This window comes from Musa acuminata, chromosome BXJ1-8 (genome assembly GCF_036884655.1).
Source record: "Musa acuminata AAA Group cultivar baxijiao chromosome BXJ1-8, Cavendish_Baxijiao_AAA, whole genome shotgun sequence".
NCBI lineage: Eukaryota > Viridiplantae > Streptophyta > Magnoliopsida > Zingiberales > Musaceae > Musa > Musa acuminata.
The window spans coordinates 40,025,549-40,041,552 of NC_088334.1; the positions used below are offsets into that span (position 1 = coordinate 40,025,549).

Here is a 16,004-nt window from a genome sequence, read left to right on the forward strand (position 1 = left end):
GCGCCGTCCGCGACGTGCACAAAGGCGAGGGACGACATAAAAAAAATTAGTGCGATCATACCAGCACTAAAGCACCGGATCCCATCAGAACTCCGAAGTTAAGCGTGCTTGGGCGAGAGTAGTATTAGGATGGGTGACCCCCTGGGAAGTCCTCGTGTTGCACTCCTTTTTGCGCCCCGAGCGGCCAAAAGACTTACTTAAAACTCTCTTTTAAGCTTTTCAATTTTTCCAGCATTATGGCCAACAATAAATATGTCATTAACATATATATAGCAGGAGAATAATGAAATCATCATCTAAAAATTTCTTCATAAAACATACAATGACCAGACATGGTTCTAGGATGGGTGACCCCCTGGGAAGTCCTCGTGTTGCACTCCTTTTTGCGCCCCGAGCGGCCAAAACCTCTCCCGTCGACCTCCGAGGCGATGGTTTTGGGCCTCGGAATTTGCCGTGACCGCTACGCAGTCAGTCTCGTGCGGCTCGGAGAGAGCTTTCCGGAATGGGGCCGCAATAGCGATTCCGAGTTCGTTCGAGAAAGTCCCGATGGTTTCGGCGCGCGCTTGCCGTGTCCGGTACGCGGTCGGCCTCGTGGGCATCGGAGGGATCCGACAATGGCGATTCCGAGATCGTTCGAGAGGTTTCGGGGCTCCGGTCGTCGATGCGCCGTCCGCGACGTGCACAAAGGCGAGGGACGACGCACACAAAACGAGTGCTATCATACCAGCACTAAAGCACCGGATCCCATCAGAACTCCGAAGTTAAGCCTGCTTGGGCGAGAGTAGTACTAGGATGGGTGACCCCCTGGGAAGTCCTCGTGTTGCACTCCTTTTTGCGCCCCGAGCGGCCAAAAGACTTACTTAAAACTCTCTTTTAAGCTTTTCAATTTTTCCAGCATTATGGCCAACAATAAATATGTCATTAACATATATATAGCAGGAGAATAATGAAATCATCATCTAAAAATTTCTTCATAAAACATACAATGACCAGACATGGTTCTAGGATGGGTGACCCCCTGGGAAGTCCTCGTGTTGCACTCCTTTTTGCGCCCCGAGCGGCCAAAACCTCTCCCGTCGACCTCCGAGGCGATGGTTTTGGGCCTCGGAATTTGCCGTGACCGCTACGCAGTCAGTCTCGTGGGGCTCGGAGAGAGCTTTCCGGAATGGGGCCGCAATAGCGATTCCGAGTTCGTTCGAGAAAGTCCCGATGGTTTCGGCGTGCGCTTGCCGTGTTCGGTACGCGGTCGGCCTCGTGGGCATCGGAGGGATCCGACAATGGCGATTCCGAGATCGTTCGAGAGGTTTCGGGGCTCCGGTCGTCGATGCGCCGTCCGCGACGTGCACAAAGGCGAGGGACGACGCACACAAAATGAGTGCGATCATACCAGCAGTAAAGCACCGGATCCCATCAGAACTCCGAAGTTAAGCCTGCTTGGGCGAGAGTAGTACTAGGATGGGTGACCCCCTGGGAAGTCCTCGTGTTGCACTCCTTTTTGCGCCCCGAGCGGCCAAAAGACTTACTTAAAACTCTCTTTTAAGCTTTTCAATTTTTCCAGCATTATGGCCAACAATAAATATGTCATTAACATATATATAGCAGGAGAATAATGAAATCATCATCTAAAAATTTCTTCATAAAACATACAATGACCAGACATGGTTCTAGGATGGGTGACCCCCTGGGAAGTCCTCGTGTTGCACTCCTTTTTGCGCCCCGAGCGGCCAAAACCTCTCCCGTCGACCTCCGAGGCGATGGTTTTGGGCCTCGGAATTTGCCGTGACCGCTACGCAGTCAGTCTCGTGGGGCTCGGAGAGAGCTTTCCGGAATGGGGCCGCAATAGCGATTCCGAGTTCGTTCGAGAAAGTCCCGATGGTTTCGGCGCGCGCTTGCCGTGTCCGGTACGCGGTCGGCCTCGTGGGCATCGGAGGGATCCGACAATGGCGATTCCGAGATCGTTCGAGAGGTTTCGGGGCTCCGGTCGTTGATGCGCCGTCCGCGACGTGCACAAAGGCGAGGGACGACGCACACAAAACGAGTGCTATCATACCAGCACTAAAGCACCGGATCCCATCAGAACTCCGAAGTTAAGCGTGCTTGGGCGAGAGTAGTACTTGGATGGTTGACCCCCTAGGAAGTCCTCGTGTTGCACTCCTTTTTGTGCCCCGAGCGGCCAAAAGACTTACTTAAAACTCTCTTTTAAGCTTTTCAATTTTTCCAGCATTATGGCCAACAATAAATATGTCATTAACATATATATAGCAGGAGAATAATGAAATCATCATCTAAAAATTTCTTCATAAAACATTCAATGACCAGACATGGTTCTAGGATGGGTGACCCCCTGGGAAGTCCTCGTGTTGCACTCCTTTTTGCGCCCCGAGCGGCCAAAACCTCTCCCGTCGACCTCCGAGGCGATGGTTTTGGGCCTCGGAATTTGCCGTGACCGCTACGCAGTCAGTCTCGTGGGGCTCGGAGAGAGCTTTCCGGAATGGGGCCGCAATAGCGATTCCGAGTTCGTTCGAGAAAGTCCCGATGGTTTCGGCGCGCGCTTGCCGTGTCCGGTACGCGGTCGGCCTCGTGGGCATCGGAGGGATCCGACAATGGCGATTACGAGATCGTTCGAGAGGTTTCGGGGCTCCGGTCGTCGATGCGCCGTCCGCGACGTGCACAAAGGCGAGGGACGACATAGAAAAAATTAGTGCGATCATACCAGCACTAAAGCACCGGATCCCATCAGAACTCCGAAGTTAAGCGTGCTTGGGCGAGAGTAGTACTAGGATGGGTGACCCCCTGGGAAGTCCTCGTGTTGCACTCCTTTTTGCGCCCCGAGCGGCCAAAAGACTTACTTAAAACTCTCTTTTAAGCTTTTCAATTTTTCCAGCATTATGGCCAACAATAAATATGTCATTAACATATATATAGCAGGAGAATAATGAAATCATCATCTAAAAATTTCTTCATAAAACATACAATGACCAGACATGGTTCTAGGATGGGTGACCCCCTGGGAAGTCCTCGTGTTGCACTCCTTTTTGCGCCCCGAGCGGCGAAAACCTCTCCCGTCGACCTCCGAGGCGATGGTTTTGGGCCTCGGAATTTGCCGTGACCGCTACGCAGTCAGTCTCGAGGGGCTCGGAGAGAGCTTTCCGGAATGGGGCCGCAATAGCGATTCCGAGTTCGTTCGAGAAAGTCCCGATGGTTTCGGCGCGCGCTTGCCGTGTCCGGTACGCGGTCGGCCTCGTGGGCATCGGAGGGATCCGACAATGGCGATTCCGAGATCGTTCGAGAGGTTTCGGGGCTCCGGTCGTCGATGCGCCGTCCGCGACGTGCACAAAGGCGAGGGACGACGCACACAAAACGAGTGCGATCATACCAGCACTAAAGCACCGGATCCCATCAGAACTTCGAAGTTAAGCCTGCTTGGGCGAGAGTAGTACTAGGATGGGTGACCCCCTTGGAAGTCCTCGTGTTGCACTCCTTTTTGCGCCCCGAGCGGCCAAAAGACTTACTTAAAACTCTCTTTTAAGCTTTTCAATTTTTCCAGCATTATGGCTAACAATAAATATGTCATTAACATATATATAGCAGGAGAATAATGAAATCATCATCTAAAAATTTCTTCATAAAACATACAATGACCAGACATGGTTCTAGGATGGGTGACCCCCTGGGAAGTCCTCGTGTTGCACTCCTTTTTGCGCCCCGAGCGGCCAAAACCTCTCCCGTCGACCTCCGAGGCGATGGTTTTGGGCCTCGGAATTTGCCGTGACCGCTACGCAGTCAGTCTCGTGGGGCTCGGAGAGAGCTTTCCGGAATGGGGCCGCAATAGCGATTCCGAGTTCGTTCGAGAAAGTCCCGATGGTTTCGGCGTGCGCTTGCCGTGTTCGGTACGCGGTCGGCCTCGTGGGCATCGGAGGGATCCGACAATGGCGATTCCGAGATCGTTCGAGAGGTTTCGGGGCTCCGGTCGTCGATGCGCCGTCCGCGACGTGCACAAAGGCGAGGGACGACGCACACAAAATGAGTGCGATCATACCAGCACTAAAGCATCGGATCCCATTAGAACTCCGAAGTTAAGCCTGCTTGGGCGAGAGTAGTACTAGGATGGGTGACCCCCTGGGAAGTCCTCGTGTTGCACTCCTTTTTGCGCCCCGAGCGGCCAAAAGACTTACTTAAAACTCTCTTTTAAGCTTTTCAATTTTTCCAGCATTATGGCCAACAATAAATATGTCATTAACATATATATAGCAGGAGAATAATGAAATCATCATCTAAAAATTTCTTCATAAAACATACAATGACCAGACATGGTTCTAGGATGGGTGACCCCCTGGGAAGTCCTCGTGTTGCACTCCTTTTTGCGCCCCGAGCGGCCAAAACCTCTCCCGTCGACCTCCGAGGCGATGGTTTTGGGCCTCGGAATTTGCCGTGACCGCTACGCAGTCAGTCTCGTGGGGCTCGGAGAGAGCTTTCCGGAATGGGGCCGCAATAGCGATTCCGAGTTCGTTCGAGAAAGTCCCGATGGTTTCGGCGCGCGCTTGCCGTGTCCGGTACGCGGTCGGCCTCGTGGGCATCGGAGGGATCCGACAATGGCGATTCCGAGATCGTTCGAGAGGTTTCGGGGCTCCGGTCGTCGATGCGCCGTCCGCGACGTGCACAAAGGCGAGGGACGACGCACACAAAACGAGTGCTATCATACCATCACTAAAGCACCGGATCCCATCAGAACTCCGAAGTTAAGCCTGCTTGGGCGAGAGTAGTACTAGGATGGGTGACCCCCTGGGAAGTCCTCGTGTTGCACTCCTTTTTGCGCCCCGAGCGGCCAAAAGACTTACTTAAAACTCTCTTTTAAGCTTTTCAATTTTTCCAGCATTATGGCCAACAATAAATATGTCATTAACATATATATAGCAGGAGAATAATGAAATCATCATCTAAAAATTTCTTCATAAAACATACAATGACCAGACATGGTTCTAGGATGGGTGACCCCCTGGGAAGTCCTCGTGTTGCACTCCTTTTTGCGCCCCGAGCGGCCAAAACCTCTCCCGTCGACCTCCGAGGCGATGGTTTTGGGCCTCGGAATTTGCCGTGACCGCTACGCAGTCAGTCTCGTGGGGCTCGGAGAGAGCTTTCCGGAATGGGGCCGCAATAGCGATTCCGAGTTCGTTCGAGAAAGTCCCGATGGTTTCGGCGTGCGCTTGCCGTGTTCGGTACGCGGTCGGCCTCGTGGGCATCGGAGGGATCCGACAATGGCGATTCCGAGATCGTTCGAGAGGTTTCGGGGCTCCGGTCGTCGATGCGCCGTCCGCGACGTGCACAAAGGCGAGGGACGACGCACACAAAATGAGTGCGATCATACCAGCAGTAAAGCACCGGATCCCATCAGAACTCCGAAGTTAAGCCTGCTTGGGCGAGAGTAGTACTAGGATGGGTGACCCCCTGGGAAGTCCTCGTGTTGCACTCCTTTTTGCGCCCCGAGCGGCCAAAAGACTTACTTAAAACTCTCTTTTAAGCTTTTCAATTTTTCCAGCATTATGGCCAACAATAAATATGTCATTAACATATATATAGCAGGAGAATAATGAAATCATCATCTAAAAATTTCTTCATAAAACATACAATGACCAGACATGGTTCTAGGATGGGTGACCCCCTGGGAAGTCCTCGTGTTGCACTCCTTTTTGCGCCCCGAGCGGCCAAAACCTCTCCCGTCGACCTCCGAGGCGATGGTTTTGGGCCTCGGAATTTGCCGTGACCGCTACGCAGTCAGTCTCGTGGGGCTCGGAGAGAGCTTTCCGGAATGGGGCCGCAATAGCGATTCCGAGTTCGTTCGAGAAAGTCCCGATGGTTTCGGCGCGCGCTTGCCGTGTCCGGTACGCGGTCGGCCTCGTGGGCATCGGAGGGATCCGACAATGGCGATTCCGAGATCGTTCGAGAGGTTTCGGGGCTCCGGTCGTCGATGCGCCGTCCGCGACGTGCACAAAGGCGAGGGACGACGCACACAAAACGAGTGCTATCATACCAGCACTGAAGCACCGGATCCCATCAGAACTCCGAAGTTAAGCGTGCTTGGGCGAGAGTAGTACTTGGATGGTTGACCCCCTAGGAAGTCCTCGTGTTGCACTCCTTTTTGTGCCCCGAGCGGCCAAAAGACTTACTTAAAACTCTCTTTTAAGCTTTTCAATTTTTCCAGCATTATGGCCAACAATAAATATGTCATTAACATATATATAGCAGGAGAATAATGAAATCATCATCTAAAAATTTCTTCATAAAACATTCAATGACCAGACATGGTTCTAGGATGGGTGACCCCCTGGGAAGTCCTCGTGTTGCACTCCTTTTTGCGCCCCGAGCGGCCAAAACCTCTCCCGTCGACCTCCGAGGCGATGGTTTTGGGCCTCGGAATTTGCCGTGACCGCTACGCTGTCAGTCTCGTGGGGCTCGGAGAGAGCTTTCCGGAATGGGGCCGCAATAGCGATTCCGAGTTCGTTCGAGAAAGTCCCGATGGTTTCGGCGCGCGCTTGCCGTGTCCGGTACGCGGTCGGCCTCGTGGGCATCGGAGGGATCCGACAATGGCGATTACGAGATCGTTCGAGAGGTTTCGGGGCTCCGGTCGTCGATGCGCCGTCCGCGACGTGCACAAAGGCGAGGGACGACATAGAAAAAATTAGTGCGATCATACCAGCACTAAAGCACCGGATCCCATCAGAACTCCGAAGTTAAGCGTGCTTGGGCGAGAGTAGTACTAGGATGGGTGACCCCCTGGGAAGTCCTCGTGTTGCACTCCTTTTTGCGCCCCGAGCGGCCAAAAGACTTACTTAAAACTCTCTTTTAAGCTTTTCAATTTTTCCAGCATTATGGCCAACAATAAATATGTCATTAACATATATATAGCAGGAGAATAATGAAATCATCATCTAAAAATTTCTTCATAAAACATTCAATGACCAGACATGGTTCTAGGATGGGTGACCCCCTGGGAAGTCCTCGTGTTGCACTCCTTTTTGCGCCCCGAGCGGCCAAAACCTCTCCCGTCGACCTCCGAGGCGATGGTTTTGGGCCTCGGAATTTGCCGTGACCGCTACGCAGTCAGTCTCGTGGGGCTCGGAGAGAGCTTTCCGGAATGGGGCCGCAATAGCGATTCCGAGTTCGTTCGAGAAAGTCCCGATGGTTTCGGCGCGCGCTTGCCGTGTCCGGTACGCGGTCGGCCTCGTGGGCATCGGAGGGATCCGACAATGGCGATTACGAGATCGTTCGAGAGGTTTCGGGGCTCCGGTCGTCGATGCGCCGTCCGCGACGTGCACAAAGGCGAGGGACGACATAGAAAAAATTAGTGCGATCATACCAGCACTAAAGCACCGGATCCCATCAGAACTCCGAAGTTAAGCGTGCTTGGGCGAGAGTAGTACTAGGATGGGTGACCCCCTGGGAAGTCCTCGTGTTGCACTCCTTTTTGCGCCCCGAGCGGCCAAAAGACTTACTTAAAACTCTCTTTTAAGCTTTTCAATTTTTCCAGCATTATGGCCAACAATAAATATGTCATTAACATATATATAGCAGGAGAATAATGAAATCATCATCTAAAAATTTCTTCATAAAACATACAATGACCAGACATGGTTCTAGGATGGGTGACCCCCTGGGAAGTCCTCGTGTTGCACTCCTTTTTGCGCCCCGAGCGGCCAAAACCTCTCCCGTCGACCTCCGAGGCGATGGTTTTGGGCCTCGGAATTTGCCGTGACCGCTACGCAGTCAGTCTCGAGGGGCTCGGAGAGAGCTTTCCGGAATGGGGCCGCAATAGCGATTCCGAGTTCGTTCGAGAAAGTCCCGATGGTTTCGGCGCGCGCTTGCCGTGTCCGGTACGCGGTCGGCCTCGTGGGCATCGGAGGGATCCGACAATGGCGATTCCGAGATCGTTCTAGAGGTTTCGGGGCTCCGGTCGTCGATGCGCCGTCCGCGACGTGCACAAAGGCGAGGGACGACGCACACAAAACGAGTGCGATCATACCAGCACTAAAGCACCGGATCCCATCAGAACTTCGAAGTTAAGCCTGCTTGGGCGAGAGTAGTACTAGGATGGGTGACCCCCTTGGAAGTCCTCGTGTTGCACTCCTTTTTGCGCCCCGAGCGGCCAAAAGACTTACTTAAAACTCTCTTTTAAGCTTTTCAATTTTTCCAGCATTATGGCTAACAATAAATATGTCATTAACATATATATAGCAGGAGAATAATGAAATCATCATCTAAAAATTTCTTCATAAAACATACAATGACCAGACATGGTTCTAGGATGGGTGACCCCCTGGGAAGTCCTCGTGTTGCACTCCTTTTTGCGCCCCGAGCGGCCAAAACCTCTCCCGTCGACCTCCGAGGCGATGGTTTTGGGCCTCGGAATTTGCCGTGACCGCTACGCAGTCAGTCTCGTGGGGCTCGGAGAGAGCTTTCCGGAATGGGGCCGCAATAGCGATTCCGAGTTCGTTCGAGAAAGTCCCGATGGTTTCGGCGTGCGCTTGCCGTGTTCGGTACGCGGTCGGCCTCGTGGGCATCGGAGGGATCCGACAATGGCGATTCCGAGATCGTTCGAGAGGTTTCGGGGCTCCGGTCGTCGATGCGCCGTCCGCGACGTGCACAAAGGCGAGGGACGACGCACACAAAATGAGTGCGATCATACCAGCACTAAAGCATCGGATCCCATTAGAACTCCGAAGTTAAGCCTGCTTGGGCGAGAGTAGTACTAGGATGGGTGACCCCCTGGGAAGTCCTCGTGTTGCACTCCTTTTTGCGCCCCGAGCGGCCAAAAGACTTACTTAAAACTCTCTTTTAAGCTTTTCAATTTTTCCAGCATTATGGCCAACAATAAATATGTCATTAACATATATATAGCAGGAGAATAATGAAATCATCATCTAAAAATTTCTTCATAAAACATACAATGACCAGACATGGTTCTAGGATGGGTGACCCCCTGGGAAGTCCTCGTGTTGCACTCCTTTTTGCGCCCCGAGCGGCCAAAACCTCTCCCGTCGACCTCCGAGGCGATGGTTTTGGGCCTCGGAATTTGCCGTGACCGCTACGCAGTCAGTCTCGTGGGGCTCGGAGAGAGCTTTCCGGAATGGGGCCGCAATAGCGATTCCGAGTTCGTTCGAGAAAGTCCCGATGGTTTCGGCGCGCGCTTGCCGTGTCCGGTACGCGGTCGGCCTCGTGGGCATCGGAGGGATCCGACAATGGCGATTCCGAGATCGTTCGAGAGGTTTCGGGGCTCCGGTCGTCGATGCGCCGTCCGCGACGTGCACAAAGGCGAGGGACGACGCACACAAAACGAGTGCTATCATACCAGCACTAAAGCACCGGATCCCATCAGAACTCCGAAGTTAAGCCTGCTTGGGCGAGAGTAGTACTAGGATGGGTGACCCCCTGGGAAGTCCTCGTGTTGCACTCCTTTTTGCGCCCCGAGCGGCCAAAAGACTTACTTAAAACTCTCTTTTAAGCTTTTCAATTTTTCCAGCATTATGGCCAACAATAAATATGTCATTAACATATATATAGCAGGAGAATAATGAAATCATCATCTAAAAATTTCTTCATAAAACATACAATGACCAGACATGGTTCTAGGATGGGTGACCCCCTGGGAAGTCCTCGTGTTGCACTCCTTTTTGCGCCCCGAGCGGCCAAAACCTCTCCCGTCGACCTCCGAGGCGATGGTTTTGGGCCTCGGAATTTGCCGTGACCGCTACGCAGTCAGTCTCGTGGGGCTCGGAGAGAGCTTTCCGGAATGGGGCCGCAATAGCGATTCCGAGTTCGTTCGAGAAAGTCCCGATGGTTTCGGCGTGCGCTTGCCGTGTTCGGTACGCGGTCGGCCTCGTGGGCATCGGAGGGATCCGACAATGGCGATTCCGAGATCGTTCGAGAGGTTTCGGGGCTCCGGTCGTCGATGCGCCGTCCGCGACGTGCACAAAGGCGAGGGACGACGCACACAAAATGAGTGCGATCATACCAGCAGTAAAGCACCGGATCCCATCAGAACTCCGAAGTTAAGCCTGCTTGGGCGAGAGTAGTACTAGGATGGGTGACCCCCTGGGAAGTCCTCGTGTTGCACTCCTTTTTGCGCCCCGAGCGGCCAAAAGACTTACTTAAAACTCTCTTTTAAGCTTTTCAATTTTTCCAGCATTATGGCCAACAATAAATATGTCATTAACATATATATAGCAGGAGAATAATGAAATCATCATCTAAAAATTTCTTCATAAAACATACAATGACCAGACATGGTTCTAGGATGGGTGACCCCCTGGGAAGTCCTCGTGTTGCACTCCTTTTTGCGCCCCGAGCGGCCAAAACCTCTCCCGTCGACCTCCGAGGCGATGGTTTTGGGCCTCGGAATTTGCCGTGACCGCTACGCAGTCAGTCTCGTGGGGCTCGGAGAGAGCTTTCCGGAATGGGGCCGCAATAGCGATTCCGAGTTCGTTCGAGAAAGTCCCGATGGTTTCGGCGCGCGCTTGCCGTGTCCGGTACGCGGTCGGCCTCGTGGGCATCGGAGGGATCCGACAATGGCGATTCCGAGATCGTTCGAGAGGTTTCGGGGCTCCGGTCGTCGATGCGCCGTCCGCGACGTGCACAAAGGCGAGGGACGACGCACACAAAACGAGTGCTATCATACCAGCACTGAAGCACCGGATCCCATCAGAACTCCGAAGTTAAGCGTGCTTGGGCGAGAGTAGTACTTGGATGGTTGACCCCCTAGGAAGTCCTCGTGTTGCACTCCTTTTTGTGCCCCGAGCGGCCAAAAGACTTACTTAAAACTCTCTTTTAAGCTTTTCAATTTTTCCAGCATTATGGCCAACAATAAATATGTCATTAACATATATATAGCAGGAGAATAATGAAATCATCATCTAAAAATTTCTTCATAAAACATTCAATGACCAGACATGGTTCTAGGATGGGTGACCCCCTGGGAAGTCCTCGTGTTGCACTCCTTTTTGCGCCCCGAGCGGCCAAAACCTCTCCCGTTGACCTCCGAGGCGATGGTTTTGGGCCTCGGAATTTGCCGTGACCGCTACGCAGTCAGTCTCGTGGGGCTCGGAGAGAGCTTTCCGGAATGGGGCCGCAATAGCGATTCCGAGTTCGTTCGAGAAAGTCCCGATGGTTTCGGCGCGCGCTTGCCGTGTCCGGTACGTGGTCGGCCTCGTGGGCATCGGAGGGATCCGACAATGGCGATTCCGAGATCGTTCGAGAGGTTTCGGGGCTCCGGTCGTCGATGCGCCGTCCGCGACGTGCACATAGGCGAGGGACGACGCACACAAAACTAGTGCGATCATACCAGCACTATAGCACCGGATCCCATCAGAACTCTGAAGTTAAGCTTGCTTGGGCGAGAGTAGTACTAGGATGGGTGACCCCCTGGGAAGTCCTCGTGTTGCACTCCTTTTTGCGCCCCGAGCGGCCAAAAGACTTACTTAAAACTCTCTTTTAAGCTTTTCAATTTTTCCAGCATTATGGCCAACAATAAATATGTCATTAACATATATATAGCAGGAGAATAATGAAATCATCATCTAAAAATTTCTTCATAAAACATACAATGACCAGACATGGTTCTAGGATGGGTGACCCCCTGGGAAGTCCTCGTGTTGCACTCCTTTTTGCGCCCCGAGCGGCCAAAACCTCTCTCGTCGACCTCCGAGGCGAGGGTTTTGGGCCTCGGAATTTGCCGTGACCGCTACGCAGTCAGTCTCGTGGGGCTCGGAGAGAGCTTTCTGGAATGGGGCCGCAATAGCGATTCCGAGTTCGTTCGAGAAAGTCCCGATGGTTTCGGCGCGCGCTTGCCGTGTCCGGTACGCGGTCGGCCTCGTGGGCATCGGAGGGATCCGACAATGGCGATTACGAGATCGTTCGAGAGGTTTCGGGGCTCCGGTCGTCGATGCGCCGTCCGCGACGTGCACAAAGGCGAGGGACGACATAGACAAAATGAGTGCGATCATACTAGCACTAAAGCACCGGATCCCATCAGAACTCCGAAGTTAAGCGTGCTTGGGCGAGAGTAGTACTAGGATGGGTGACCCCCTGGGAAGTCCTCGTGTTGCACTCCTTTTTGCGCCCCGAGCGGCCAAAAGACTTACTTAAAACTCTATTTTAAGCTTTTCAATTTTTCCAGCATTATGGCCAACAATAAATATGTCATTAACATATATATAGCAGGAGAATAATGAAATCATCATCTAAAAATTTCTTCATAAAACATACAATGACCAGACATGGTTCTAGGATGGGTGACCCCCTGGGAAGTCCTCGTGTTGCACTCCTTTTTGCGCCCCGAGCGGCCAAAACCTCTCCCGTCGACCTCCGAGGCGATGGTTTTGGGCCTTGGAATTTGCCGTGACCGCTACGCAGTCAGTCTCGTGGGGCTCGGAGAGAGCTTTCCGGAATGGGGCCGCAATAGCGATTCCGAGTTCGTTCGAGAAAGTCCCGATGGTTTCGGCGCGCGCTTGCCGTGTCCGGTACGCGGTCGGCCTCGTGGGCATCGGAGGGATCCGACAATGGCGATTCCGAGATCGTTCGAGAGGTTTCGGGGCTCCGGTCGTCGATGCGCCGTCCGCGACGTGCACAAAGGGGAGGGACGACGCACACAAAACGATTGCGATCATACCAGCACTAAAGCACCGGATCCCATCAAAACTCCGAAGTTAAGCGTGCTTGGGCGAAAGTAGTACTAGGATGGGTGACCCCCTTGGAAGTCCTCTTGTTGCACTCCTTTTTGCGCCCCGAGCGGCCAAAAGACTTACTTAAAACTCTCTTTTAAGCTTTTCAATTTTTCCAGCATTATGGCCAACAATAAATATGTCATTAACATATATATAGCTGGAGAATAATGAAATCATCATCTAAAAATTTCTTCATAAAACATACAATGACCAGACATGGTTCTAGGATGGGTGACCCCCTGGGAAGTCCTCGTGTTGCACTCCTTTTTGCGCCCCGAGCGGCCAAAACCTCTCCCGTCGACCTCCGAGGCGATGGTTTTGGGCCTCGGAATTTGCCGTGACCGCTACGCAGTCAGTCTCGTGGGGCTCGGAGAGAGCTTTCCGGAATGGGGCCGCAATAGCGATTCCGAGTTCGTTCGAGAAAGTCCCGATGGTTTCGGCGCGCGCTTGCCGTGTCCGGTACGCGGTCGGCCTCGTGGGCATCGGAGGGATCCGACAATGGCGATTCCGAGATCGTTCGAGAGGTTTCGGGGCTCCGGTCGTCGATGCGCCGTCCGCGACGTGCACAAAGGCGAGGGACGACGCACACAAAACGAGTGCGATCATAGCAGCACTATAGCACCGGATCCCATCAGAACTCCGAAGTTAAGCGTGCTTGGGCGAGATTAGTACTAGGATGGGTGACCCCCTAGGAAGTCCTCGTGTTGCACTCCTTTTTGCGCCCCGAGCGGCCAAAAGACTTACTTAAAACTCTCTTTTAAGCTTTTCAATTTTTCCAGCATTATGGCCAACAATAAATATGTCATTAACATATATATAGCAGGAGAATAATGAAATCATCATCTAAAAATTTCTTCATAAAACATACAATGACCAGACATGGTTCTTGGATGGGTGACCCCCTGGGAAGTCCTCGTGTTGCACTCCTTTTTGCGCCCCGAGCGGCCAAAACCTCTCCCGTCGACCTCCGAGGCGATGGTTTTGGGCCTCGGAATTTGTCGTCGATGCGCCGTCCGCGACGTGCACAAAGGCGAGGGACGACGCACACAAAACGGGTGCGATCATACCAGCACTAAAGCACCGGATCCCATCAGAACTCCGAAGTTAAGCGTGCTTGGGCGAGAGTAGTACTAAGATGGGTGACCCCCTGGGAAGTCCTCGTGTTGCACTCCTTTTTGCGCCCCGAGCGGCCAAAAGACTTACTTAAAACTCTCTTTTAAGCTTTTCAATTTTTCCAGCATTATGGCCAACAATAAATATGTCATTAACATATATATAGCAGGAGAATAATGAAATCATCATCTAAAAATTTCTTCATAAAACATACAATGACCAGACATGGTTCTAGGATGGGTGACCCCCTGGGAAGTCCTCGTGTTGCACTCCTTTCTGCGCCCCGAGCGGCCAAAACCTCTCCCGTCGACCTCCGAGGCGATGGTTTTGGGCCTCGGAATTTGCCGTGACCGCTACGCAGTCAGTCTCGTGGGGCTCGGAGAGAGCTTTCCGGAATGGGGCCGCAATAGCGATTCCGAGTTCGTTCGAGAAAGTCCCGATGGTTTCGGCGCGCGCTTGCCGTGTCCGGTACGCGGTCGGCCTCGTGGGCATCGGAGGGATCCGACAATGGCGATTCCGAGATCGTTCGAGAGGTTTCGGGGCTCCGGTCGTCGATGCGCCGTCCGCGACGTGCACAAAGGTGAGGGACCACGCACACAAAACGAGTACGATCATAACAGCACTAAAGCACCGGATCCCATCAGAACTCCGAAGTTAAGCCTGCTTGGGCGAGAGTAGTACAAGGATGGGTGACCCCCTGGGAAGTCCTCGTGTTGCACTCCTTTTTGCGCCCCGAGCGGCCAAAAGACTTACTTAAAACTCTCTTTTAAGCTTTTCAATTTTTCCAGCATTATGGCCAACAATAAATATGTCATTAACATATATATAGCAGGAGAATAATGAAATCATCATCTAGGATGGGTGACCCCCTGGGAAGTCCTCGTGTTGCACTCCTTTTTGCGCCCCGAGCGGCCAAAACCTCTCCCGTCGACCTCCGAGGCGATGGTTTTGGGCCTCGGAATTTGCCGTGACCGCTACGCACTCAGTCTCGTGGGGCTCGGAGAGAGCTTTCCGGAATGGGGCCGCAATAGCGATTCCGAGTTCGTTCGAGAAAGTCCCGATGGTTTCGGCGCGCGCTTGCCGTGTCCGGTACGCGGTCGGCCTCGTGGGCATCGGAGGGATCCGACAATGGCGATTCCGAGATCGTTCGAGAGGTTTCGGGGCTCCGGTCGTCGATGCGCCGTCCGCGACGTGCACAAAGGTGAGGGACCACGCACACAAAACGAGTACGATCATAACAGCACTAAAGCACCGGATCCCATCAGAACTCCGAAGTTAAGCCTGCTTGGGCGAGAGTAGTACAAGGATGGGTGACCCCCTGGGAAGTCCTCGTGTTGCACTCCTTTTTGCGCCCCGAGCGGCCAAAAGACTTACTTAAAACTCTCTTTTAAGCTTTTCAATTTTTCCAGCATTATGGCCAACAATAAATATGTCATTAACATATATATAGCAGGAGAATAATGAAATCATCATCTAAAAATTTCTTCATAAAACATACAATGACCAGACATGGTTCTAGGATGGGTGACCCCCTGGGAAGTCCTCGTGTTGCACTCCTTTTTGCGCCCCGAGCGGCCAAAACCTCTCCCGTCGACCTCCGAGGCGATGGTTTTGGGCCTCGGAATTTGCCGTGACCGCTACGCAGTCAGTCTCGTGGGGCTCGGAGAGAGCTTTCCGGAATGGGGCCGCAATAGCGATTCCGAGTTCGTTCGAGAAAGTCCCGATGGTTTCGGCGCGCGCTTGCCGTGTCCGGTACGCGGTCGGCCTCGTGGGCATCGGAGGGATCCGACAATGGCGATTCCGAGATCGTTCGAGAGGTTTCGGGGCTCCGGTCGTCGATGCGCCGTCCGCGACGTGCACAAAGGTGAGGGACGACGCACACAAAACGAGTGCGATCATACCAGCACTAAAGCACCGGATCCCATCAAAACTCCGAAGTTAAACCTGCTTGGGCGAGAGTAGTACTAGGATGGGTGACCCCCTGGGAAGTCCTCGTGTTGCACTCCTTTTTGCGCCCCGAGCGGCCAAAAGACTTACTTAAAACTCTCTTTTAAGCTTTTCAATTTTTCCAGCATTATGGCCAACAATAAATATGTCATTAACATATATATAGCAGGAGAATAATGAAATCATCATCTAAAAATTTCTTCATAAAACATACAATGACCAGACATGGTT

General features: G+C 52.7%; 25 non-coding genes across 25 annotated transcripts; all 25 read left to right on the forward strand.

The window, feature by feature from the left end:
- Positions 1 to 47: 47 nt before the first annotated feature.
- On the forward strand, positions 48 to 166 carry LOC135592029 (5S ribosomal RNA). The gene has a single exon (XR_010478794.1). It is a non-coding gene; the product is annotated as a 5S ribosomal RNA (ribosomal RNA).
- Positions 167 to 710: 544 nt separating this feature from the next.
- On the forward strand, positions 711 to 829 carry LOC135589445 (5S ribosomal RNA). Its single transcript, XR_010476853.1, has one exon. It is a non-coding gene; the product is annotated as a 5S ribosomal RNA (ribosomal RNA).
- Positions 830 to 1,373: 544 nt separating this feature from the next.
- Positions 1,374 to 1,492, forward strand: LOC135591965 (5S ribosomal RNA). The gene has a single exon (XR_010478730.1). It is a non-coding gene; the product is annotated as a 5S ribosomal RNA (ribosomal RNA).
- A 544-nt stretch (positions 1,493 to 2,036) lies between these two features.
- On the forward strand, positions 2,037 to 2,155 carry LOC135589638 (5S ribosomal RNA). The gene has a single exon (XR_010477044.1). It is a non-coding gene; the product is annotated as a 5S ribosomal RNA (ribosomal RNA).
- A 544-nt stretch (positions 2,156 to 2,699) lies between these two features.
- On the forward strand, positions 2,700 to 2,818 carry LOC135589451 (5S ribosomal RNA). The gene has a single exon (XR_010476858.1). It is a non-coding gene; the product is annotated as a 5S ribosomal RNA (ribosomal RNA).
- A 544-nt stretch (positions 2,819 to 3,362) lies between these two features.
- On the forward strand, positions 3,363 to 3,481 carry LOC135589901 (5S ribosomal RNA). Its single transcript, XR_010477307.1, has one exon. It is a non-coding gene; the product is annotated as a 5S ribosomal RNA (ribosomal RNA).
- Positions 3,482 to 4,025: 544 nt separating this feature from the next.
- LOC135589621 (5S ribosomal RNA) lies at positions 4,026 to 4,144 on the forward strand. Its single transcript, XR_010477028.1, has one exon. It is a non-coding gene; the product is annotated as a 5S ribosomal RNA (ribosomal RNA).
- Positions 4,145 to 4,688: 544 nt separating this feature from the next.
- On the forward strand, positions 4,689 to 4,807 carry LOC135590200 (5S ribosomal RNA). The gene has a single exon (XR_010477606.1). It is a non-coding gene; the product is annotated as a 5S ribosomal RNA (ribosomal RNA).
- A 544-nt stretch (positions 4,808 to 5,351) lies between these two features.
- LOC135591977 (5S ribosomal RNA) lies at positions 5,352 to 5,470 on the forward strand. The gene has a single exon (XR_010478743.1). It is a non-coding gene; the product is annotated as a 5S ribosomal RNA (ribosomal RNA).
- A 544-nt stretch (positions 5,471 to 6,014) lies between these two features.
- LOC135589639 (5S ribosomal RNA) lies at positions 6,015 to 6,133 on the forward strand. The gene has a single exon (XR_010477045.1). It is a non-coding gene; the product is annotated as a 5S ribosomal RNA (ribosomal RNA).
- A 544-nt stretch (positions 6,134 to 6,677) lies between these two features.
- Positions 6,678 to 6,796, forward strand: LOC135589463 (5S ribosomal RNA). The gene has a single exon (XR_010476870.1). It is a non-coding gene; the product is annotated as a 5S ribosomal RNA (ribosomal RNA).
- A 544-nt stretch (positions 6,797 to 7,340) lies between these two features.
- Positions 7,341 to 7,459, forward strand: LOC135589475 (5S ribosomal RNA). The gene has a single exon (XR_010476883.1). It is a non-coding gene; the product is annotated as a 5S ribosomal RNA (ribosomal RNA).
- A 544-nt stretch (positions 7,460 to 8,003) lies between these two features.
- On the forward strand, positions 8,004 to 8,122 carry LOC135589902 (5S ribosomal RNA). Its single transcript, XR_010477308.1, has one exon. It is a non-coding gene; the product is annotated as a 5S ribosomal RNA (ribosomal RNA).
- A 544-nt stretch (positions 8,123 to 8,666) lies between these two features.
- Positions 8,667 to 8,785, forward strand: LOC135589623 (5S ribosomal RNA). The gene has a single exon (XR_010477030.1). It is a non-coding gene; the product is annotated as a 5S ribosomal RNA (ribosomal RNA).
- Positions 8,786 to 9,329: 544 nt separating this feature from the next.
- Positions 9,330 to 9,448, forward strand: LOC135589446 (5S ribosomal RNA). The gene has a single exon (XR_010476854.1). It is a non-coding gene; the product is annotated as a 5S ribosomal RNA (ribosomal RNA).
- A 544-nt stretch (positions 9,449 to 9,992) lies between these two features.
- On the forward strand, positions 9,993 to 10,111 carry LOC135591989 (5S ribosomal RNA). The gene has a single exon (XR_010478755.1). It is a non-coding gene; the product is annotated as a 5S ribosomal RNA (ribosomal RNA).
- A 544-nt stretch (positions 10,112 to 10,655) lies between these two features.
- On the forward strand, positions 10,656 to 10,774 carry LOC135589640 (5S ribosomal RNA). The gene has a single exon (XR_010477046.1). It is a non-coding gene; the product is annotated as a 5S ribosomal RNA (ribosomal RNA).
- A 544-nt stretch (positions 10,775 to 11,318) lies between these two features.
- On the forward strand, positions 11,319 to 11,437 carry LOC135589881 (5S ribosomal RNA). Its single transcript, XR_010477287.1, has one exon. It is a non-coding gene; the product is annotated as a 5S ribosomal RNA (ribosomal RNA).
- A 544-nt stretch (positions 11,438 to 11,981) lies between these two features.
- On the forward strand, positions 11,982 to 12,100 carry LOC135589536 (5S ribosomal RNA). Its single transcript, XR_010476943.1, has one exon. It is a non-coding gene; the product is annotated as a 5S ribosomal RNA (ribosomal RNA).
- Positions 12,101 to 12,644: 544 nt separating this feature from the next.
- LOC135590835 (5S ribosomal RNA) lies at positions 12,645 to 12,763 on the forward strand. Its single transcript, XR_010478241.1, has one exon. It is a non-coding gene; the product is annotated as a 5S ribosomal RNA (ribosomal RNA).
- Positions 12,764 to 13,307: 544 nt separating this feature from the next.
- On the forward strand, positions 13,308 to 13,426 carry LOC135589680 (5S ribosomal RNA). The gene has a single exon (XR_010477086.1). It is a non-coding gene; the product is annotated as a 5S ribosomal RNA (ribosomal RNA).
- A 340-nt stretch (positions 13,427 to 13,766) lies between these two features.
- LOC135589365 (5S ribosomal RNA) lies at positions 13,767 to 13,885 on the forward strand. Its single transcript, XR_010476774.1, has one exon. It is a non-coding gene; the product is annotated as a 5S ribosomal RNA (ribosomal RNA).
- A 544-nt stretch (positions 13,886 to 14,429) lies between these two features.
- LOC135590756 (5S ribosomal RNA) lies at positions 14,430 to 14,548 on the forward strand. Its single transcript, XR_010478163.1, has one exon. It is a non-coding gene; the product is annotated as a 5S ribosomal RNA (ribosomal RNA).
- A 502-nt stretch (positions 14,549 to 15,050) lies between these two features.
- LOC135590757 (5S ribosomal RNA) lies at positions 15,051 to 15,169 on the forward strand. Its single transcript, XR_010478164.1, has one exon. It is a non-coding gene; the product is annotated as a 5S ribosomal RNA (ribosomal RNA).
- Positions 15,170 to 15,713: 544 nt separating this feature from the next.
- Positions 15,714 to 15,832, forward strand: LOC135589951 (5S ribosomal RNA). The gene has a single exon (XR_010477358.1). It is a non-coding gene; the product is annotated as a 5S ribosomal RNA (ribosomal RNA).
- The last annotated feature ends 172 nt before the right edge of the window (positions 15,833 to 16,004 follow it).